Source organism: Carlito syrichta, unplaced genomic scaffold (genome assembly GCF_000164805.1).
Source record: "Carlito syrichta isolate Samal-C Ts95f unplaced genomic scaffold, Tarsius_syrichta-2.0.1 Scaffold308870, whole genome shotgun sequence".
NCBI lineage: Eukaryota > Metazoa > Chordata > Mammalia > Primates > Tarsiidae > Carlito > Carlito syrichta.
The window spans coordinates 987,972-995,954 of record NW_007252966.1 but is presented as its reverse complement, the minus strand read 5'-3'; positions in this window follow the sequence as shown (position 1 = coordinate 995,954).

Below are 7,983 nucleotides of genomic sequence, written 5' to 3'. Positions count from 1 at the left end.
TGGCTCGGTGGCTCAGCCTGTAAACCCAGCGCTTTGGGAGGCTGAGGTGAGTGGATTGCCTGAGCCCGCGGGTTCGAGACCCGCCTGGGCAACCTGGTGAGACCTCATCTCTACAATAAGTCAAAAATTAGCCGGGCATGATAGCGCACGCCTGTAGTTCCAGCTACTTGGAAGGCTGAGGCGGAAGGATCGCCAGAGCCCAGTAAGTTGAGACTGCAGTGCTGCACTCCAGTCTGGGTGACAGAGTAAGACTCCAACTCAAAAACAAACAAACAAACAAAGAATAAGGCTACAAATTCCATTTTGATATGAAGTTGCTTTTGCTTCCCTTGTACAGGCTTTTGCCTGTAATATTTTGCCCATGTATTTGCTTTCCATTCTTCATCTCTGTTTTAGATTTATTTCTTAAAAACATCATATAGCCGGGAGCAGTGGCTCACACTTGTAGTGCCAGCACTTTGGGAGGTGGAGGCAAGAGGACTACCTGAGCCCACAGGTTTGAGACCAGCCTGGGCAACTTGGCAAGACCTCATCTCTACAATAAATCAAAAAACTTAGCTGGGCATGGTGGCACATATTTGTAGCTCCAGCTACTTGGAAGGCTGAGGCAGAAGGATAGCCTGACCCCAGCAGGTCGAGGCTACGGTGGCCATGAGTATACCACTGCACTCCAGACTGGGCAATAGAGCAAGACTCCAACTCAAAAAAAAAAATCTTATGGCTGGACTTTGTTTTTTTAAACCATTGTGATAGTCTGTTTTGGATAAGAAATTCATATTTTTTGTGATGTGTTTTTTTTAATTTTGCTCTTATTTGTGGTTGATCAACTATTATATTTGAGTATAACATATGCATTTTAATTTATACGATTAATCTCAGTTTCTTTGGCTTGCTCTGAAAGATCTGAAATGTGAATCAGAGTTACAGACACAAGTGCTAGAGAGTGTAACTCTAAACTGTCTGCACCACCCCATAAATATAGCCTAAAGGAGGGAATGGGAATCATTTCTCAAAGTAGTCTAAAGATGCACTCAATTTCTTCCTACAGATATCCCACATTTTATTCCTGTATCAAGCAACAACATCAGAAAATGTTCTCAACAGCAGCCCCCAACCTTTTTGGCATCAGGGACCAATTTCATGGGGAGAGGAGATCATCAGGCATTAGATCCTCATAAGGAGTGCACAACCTAGATCCTTCCATGAGCAGTTAGCAATAGGGTTCCCACTCCTATGAGACTCTAATGCCGCCACTGATCTGACAGAGGGTGGAGCTCCACTCGCCTGCCACCTCACTCAGTTCCACTGACCAGTACTGGTCTGCACCCATGGGTGGGAACCTCTGGTGTAGAGCAGTGCTGCCCAATTTGGTAGCCACTAGTCACTTGTGACAACTAAGCACTTAAAATGTGTAATCATCTTTAACGAAATTTCAATATCCACATATGGCTAGTGGCTACCCTACTAGAAGCATACAATACTAGACTGCAATATTTTGATTCTCTGAAAAACTATATTCAGTGAGTCTTCCCTTAGTTCTAGAGTCACCTGTTCCCACTGAAGAACTACTGAATAAAAGAGGCTGCATTTATTTTACTGAAGTTATTGAAAGGTTGTGCATTTCATCACCCATACAAAGAGCAAGAAAGGAACATTTTTATACTTCAATGCCAGGAAGTCTTCATGCCCCATTAATAATCAATATATTTACATTTTATATTTACATACAATAGAGGTCTGCATTTCACTGTGGCTATCAGAAAGATCAGGGACAAATTTGCAGCTCAATTCTGATAACTCTAGAGGATCATAAAACTTGTATTTACATATGAAATCATTGTTATTAATCTGCTACTGTCTGTTTTCTCTATTAATTTATATCTATTTCCATTCTGATCTAGTATCTTGAAAGCCTCATACAAGGTATTATACAGTTGGTAATAACAATTAAATAACTCACCTGAGATCTACTCATTTTTTGCTGGTCTTGGAAAAATGTGAAATGTGAAGGTGCTAGAGAAGAAAGAATGAAGTCAGGAGAAATCTAGCCTGCCTTACATCTCCTGGATTCAACTTCCTAAATGCTCCACAGAAGAGGCAGTTTGAACAATGCGGAGACATACCTATGACCACATCATGTTGAGCTTAGACATCCAATTTTTCACTGGGTGAAACTAAACATATGTATCCCTATGATTATTAACAATTTATGCCTTTCTCTGACACAAAAAAATACAAAATACAACCAATTTTTTTTTTTTTAGTTGGAGTCTCACTCTGTCACCCAGGCTGGAGTGCAGTAGCATGCTCATGACCATCACCACAGTCTCAACCTGCTGGGCTCAGGCTATCCTTTTGCCTCAGTCTTCCAGGTAGCTGGAACCGCAGCTGTGTGCCACCACACCCAGCTAATTTTTTTATTTACTGTAGAGACGAGGTCTCACCATGTTGCTCAGGCTAGTCTCAAACCCCTGAATTCAGGCAATCCTCTCATCTCTGCCACCCAAATTGCTGGAATTACAGGCATAAACCATCACTCCCAGCACAATCAATTTTTAAATTACGGAATACTAATATAGAAAGTGCCTTCATTAAAAGTGATGTGGTACAAAAAGCTCAGGTTGCGCTGTTTATCTGGTTTTGTTGTTATTGTTTTGGTTTCTGGTTTCGTTTTGGTTTCTTTTGAATCGAGTTTCATTCTGTCACCCAGGCTGGAATGCCATGGCATACTCACGGCCACCACAGCCTCGACCTGCTGGGCTCAGCTCAGGCAATCCTTCTGCCTCAGTCTTCCAAGTAGCTGGAACCACAGGCAAGCACCATCACAACCGGCTACTTTTTTTATTTTTATTGTAGAAACAAAATCTCCCCATGTTGCTCAGGCTGGTCTCGAACCCGTGCGCTCGGGCAATCCTCTTGCCTCCACCTCCCAAAATGTTGAGATTACAGGCATGAGTCACCACACCAGGAACAACCAATTGTTAAATTACAGAATACTAATACAGAAAGTGACTTCATTAAAACTGATGTGGTATGAAAAACTCAGGTTGCATGGTTTACCTGGTTTTTTTAATGAGAGTATTGTTTAGTTGAGCAATTCACAGAAACTCTGAAAAAGACAATATTTTAGTAAAAGATTTTTTAAAATATTTGTCCTAATTTGATTGCAGTTTCATAATCTTTTAATAAAAAATTTGTTTTAACTGTGCAAAGGAATCAGGAAACTCTTGACTTGATCAGTAACAAAGAAGGAACCCGTAACAATTTACTATGTTAGGCTCCACCTGCTATCTGCCAAATGAGGAAGCATTAGATAAACCTAGCACATTCAGCCAGACTCGGTGGCTCAGCCTGTAATCCTGTGCCTTTGGGAGGCTGAGGTGAGTGGATTGCCTGAGCCTGCAGGTTCGAGATCTGCCTGGGCAACTTGGCGAGACCTCATCTCTACAATAAATCAAAAAACTAGCCGGGCGTCGTAGTGCATGCCTATAGTTCCAGCTACTTGAAAGGCTGAGGCGGAAGGATCGCCGGAGCCCAGCAGGTCAAGGCTGCTGTGGCCGGGAGCCGCCACTGCACTCCAGTCTGGGCGACAGAGTGAGACTCCAACTCAAAAAAGAAAAAAAACCTAGCACATTCTTTCTGTACTACCATAAAAGAGAATCAAAATATTCACATACAGAAAACCTGGACAGACATCACATGTGAGCTCAGAATCTGAAAAATGTGAGCACACAGGAAATGTGGGCCATTTGGAAAAGTTAAATGAAACTTCCAGGCCAAGTAACCACAGAGAAGGGACATTTTCTGTTAAGCCTGCCCCTCATTCATCACCCTGGAAACAGTAGCTTCTCAGCTGATCCACCCTCATTAGGTGTGATGACATCAGACGTGAAGTTAGAAGTCATGCTCATTTAGGGCAGAGGGACCCAAAATTTCTTCCAGCCCTGCAAATCTAGAATCTGTTCATTTGGAGATCTCTTTTACTTCAGCTCTAATGAGAAATCTGAGGTCTCAGAGGTGGTTTCTTCTAGGTGGGAAATTCCTTTCCTCCCAACTTTCTAGAACCGCTTTGTTTCCAGGAAATGGGATCTTGGCCTAGCAGACAAAATCATTTAGTTGGAATCTTCATACAGGGCCTCCAATCTGACTCACTGGGAGGTCGCTCTCTCCTGGAATCCCATTTAAACTCGAAGTTGGATCTCTGGGCACATAAACCCCAGGCTCCTCATAGTGGTCAGGAAGGCACTTGTGCCACCCGGGGGCTGTGAAGGACCGGACCATGGCAGGATCTGGACAGGACATCTTGTTCGTAACAACATGAGATGTGGACAAGAGACCCCGACTTCAACTCCCTCGCCTGCTAAGTGAACGCGGGTAAATTATTCATCTCTCAAAGCCAGTCTTATTTGCTAAAACAAGTGGCTGTGGAAATTCACCAAGATATCCGATGAAAACAGATGCTTAACCATTAACTACTAGATTCAAGTCTTAATGTTTCATACATGCCGTCATTCAGAGCGGGAGAGGGTGGAACAAGCCAGAAAGCCAGGTCTCCTCCAGGACCCCACTGGAGGCTGACTCGGCCGCGCCCCTCCACTGGCAAGAGCGGCGAGGACAAAAGCGCCACGCTGCACTCTGCCGGCGGCCCGGCCCGGAGTCGTCCCCGACAGCTGGTCCGCGCCTGCCTTCTCCATGGTCACGGGCTACCCTCGATCCGACTTCCTACTCCACGCACCCTAGACGCCCACAAGGCGCAGTGAGCACGAGGCTCAGCGGTGGGAACTGATCAAGCTGTCGACAGTCTCCCACCTGCAGCAGAGACGCTAGGAGCCCACCGCGGAACACACATGTGCACAGGCGGCCAGACGCGCACCGCTTCCTGTCAGCCCCCTGGAGGAAGGGGGGCCTGCGTTGGGAGAAGCGGGGCTGTGGGGAGACTGGGGTCGTCGATAGCAACACCAGAGACAACCCGAGTCCAACACTTCAAGAAAAACACACCCCCGCAGTCCAGATTGCCCCAGACAGGAAGATGACAGTGAATATTTCATCATACTTTTTGCCAGGGTAGCCTCCAAGAATTACACAAAAATTTAGGAAAATCGGAAAACAGACACACGCCAAAAGAAAGGCAGGAACACTGGAAACAGCCTCATCTCTGACTCCCAGAGTTTTATGTGCCTAATCATCATGAGGGACCCAAGAAACTCAAAAAGCTATACTTGCTGTAAAAGAAGCGTTCACTATATTTTATATAACCCTACCTCACGTTCACTATATTTTATATAACCCTACCTCACGTTCACTATATTTTGTATATCCCTACCTCACATTCATTGTATTTTATGAATTCTTAGTACTTTAAATCCTACCTCAGATCCCGCAGAATTAGGCACATGTCGGGTGCCGGGTAGTGACTGATTGTGTAGTTATACAATGTCTTAAGCAGTGTTTGTACTTAGAACTCTTGTTAAGTGATAAGACCCTTCCGGACATTCCTTTGCTTAGGTTGCAGTAGACTCTGTGGCGCTAGCCACTCTCCTGGTGGGCTCTATGTTGGTTCAAACCTCAGACTCCCATGCCAAAGTTAATTTACACGCAGTGACTGTGTAAACCTAGCTTATCTGACATTCCACTCTGCCCATTTAGCCGTTTCCCATCAATCACAGGCAACTAAGCTGGAGCCCGCGCAAACCAGAAAATAAACCTACCAATCCCAAGTGCTCCCGTACCCATTAGGAAAAATTACCCAATCATGTAAAAACAAGTTTAAAGTTCTTTCCCCTCCCTCTGTAACTGTGCATAAAAACTGTTTGCCATACTGGATCGAGGCTCTCGTCGCTGAAGCCGCTGCGTCGGCTTCAAACGTGAGCCCAGACTCGAGCCTGAATAAAGACCCTCGTGTGTTTGCATCGGAGCTGGCTCTTGGTGGTCTCTTGGATATAAAATCTTGGATTTAACATTTGGAGGTTCCACCAAGACTTCCCAGAGACCTCCTAGACCCAGCCCGGAGGGTCTCAACGTCGGCGGGTGAGTGCACTCTATCATCTGTCTGCTTGTTCGTTAGCTTTGTTACTTGTTTGTTAGCGTGCTTCTTGTAGGATATCGATATCCAACCTGTAAGGCCGGAAGAAAGTGTGGGCGGACACGCCCTGGGGCCGCCGGCCGGGGATCCTGGGAGACGTCTCTAGACACCATCTGGAGGACAGGACGAAAGTCGTTCTCACCTGTAAAAGAGTCCAGGTGCCGAGAGGCACAGACATGGCCTGAGTTAAGGGAGTCCAGGCGCCAGGAGGCATGGACATGGCCTGAGTTAAGAGAGTCCAGGCGCCAGGAGGCGCGGACTCATGAGTTAAATCGTATTTTTGTGTTGGTGGCACCTTTTTTGTCTGCTGTGTTTGTGTGTGTGTTACTGTGGATCGAAAACATGGGACAGAGACTCACTAATCCTCTAACTCTTATGACTGATCATTTCTCGGATGTAAAGGAAAGGGCTGATAATCTGAAGGTAATCATTTGCAAACAAACAAACAAACAAAAAAAAACGGTCGTCCTTCAATGTAAGATGGCCACCAGAGGGCACTTTCTCACTAAGTTTTGCTTTGCAGGTTAAGCATATTATCTTCCTGGTCTCCAACATGGCCGCCCGGATCAGGTGCCTTACATCCTCGTATGGCAGGATGTAACTGATAACCCGCCCCCCCCCATGGGCCAAATCTTTTATTCCACCCAAACAGGGCCGACGCTCAGAGTCCTGGCCTCGCAGGAAACAAAGCCCGGCCCGAGCGGCCAAGGCATAGCGTGGCGACCCATGCCTCACCCCCCCTGCGAGTAGGGCAGAGCATGAGAGCCATGGTCTGCAGCCTGCGCACAGCCTCGGGGCCCAACACGCCCTGCCCGCCCAGGTCCTGGGGGCCTGGGACAGGCGCCATCCGATGCTGCACGGGACCTGCCCTGCTCTCGGCAGAGAGAAAACTGAGAACAAACAGGATTAATGAACATGAGCAAATCAGTGAGAAAACTTTCAAAGTGAGTATAAAAGCTTACAAATTCTAAATTACTACTATGGAAAAATTTATGCTGTCTAATGACTGTAGTTCTATCATTTCATTTTAAAAGTATACCCTTGAATCCTCAGTCAAAATAAGTAATGTTAGTGCCATGAAAAATGAATTGATAAGGAAGCAATTTTATAACTCTAGGGCATAGCTAAAATCTAATATGCCAAGCACTAGAAAACACAGCATTCTGATTAAGGATTGTCTGGATTGGCTCTCTTGGTCAGTTAAATTATCCCAAGAGTTATCTCATTAATAGGAAATACTCACATAAAATATGAATCCCATTTATTCCCATGCATACAGCTTTGCTTCTGCAAGGGAATATTAGGAGGGGACTGCTAGATGCCACGCTCTATATTACTCACAGACTATGCCTTCAATAACATATATCTTGGAAGCCACAAGTGATTTGAGTCATAGAAAAGGGAACTTAAAAAAAAAAAAGTGTAGCTTAAACATAATTTACCTCATCTGCCAAGGATATTATCATTTCTTAATTATTGCATGAGCCACATTTTGCATAGTGATTAAATTCAGACTAACTAAAGGGTTGGATGTTTCAAGGTTGTTTATTGAAGCAATTATTCTCTTAAGTAAAAAGGGTTAATAGGGAAAAATCTTCATAGCCATTGTCATAGGGAAAATATAGTTGGCAGTTTATCTTAAAACATTTCATTAATAATGAATTATCTTATCACATTATCTACTAGAACCTTGTTATTAAATATGTGGTTTGCAGATCAGCAGCTTGGACATCACCTGGGAAATTGTTAGAAATATTAAAAAGTCAGAAATAGTTTCATTTCTGATCCTTTGTACATGGCCTGGGTCCACTGAATCAGACCCACTAAATCAAAATCTGCATTTCAACGAGATCCTCCAGGGTGAATGTCGACATTTGAAGTTTGTAAAAACTGGAGCATAA